We start from the raw sequence: 342 nt of genomic DNA on the forward strand, positions 1-342 counted from the left end.
GGAAGGAAGGAAGGAAGGAAGGAAGGAAGGAGGGAAGGAGGGAAGGAAGAAAAGGAAAGATGGTTCAGGCTGAAATGACTGAGAAGAGGCTATCTAGAATCTGAAGTTCTCTGGTCAGTCAGTAACTCTGAGCATACAGAGAGTCAGTAGATGCTGGGAGAGCAATCTACTCTGGTGGAAATCATGGGGAAGGGGATATCTGATAATGGTAAGGGATCCCATGAAGCAGAAAGCAGAAGGTGAGGGCTCCTGAGGGAACACGTGAAAGGCTCTCAGGGCAGACTACAATGTGTGACGTGGAGTCAAGGGACACCGAGTTACACTAGGGCAGCTGTTGACTTC

Source organism: Enhydra lutris, unplaced genomic scaffold (assembly GCF_002288905.1).
Source record: "Enhydra lutris kenyoni isolate GAN:26980312 unplaced genomic scaffold, ASM228890v2 scaffoldscaffold186, whole genome shotgun sequence".
Lineage (NCBI taxonomy): Eukaryota > Metazoa > Chordata > Mammalia > Carnivora > Mustelidae > Enhydra > Enhydra lutris.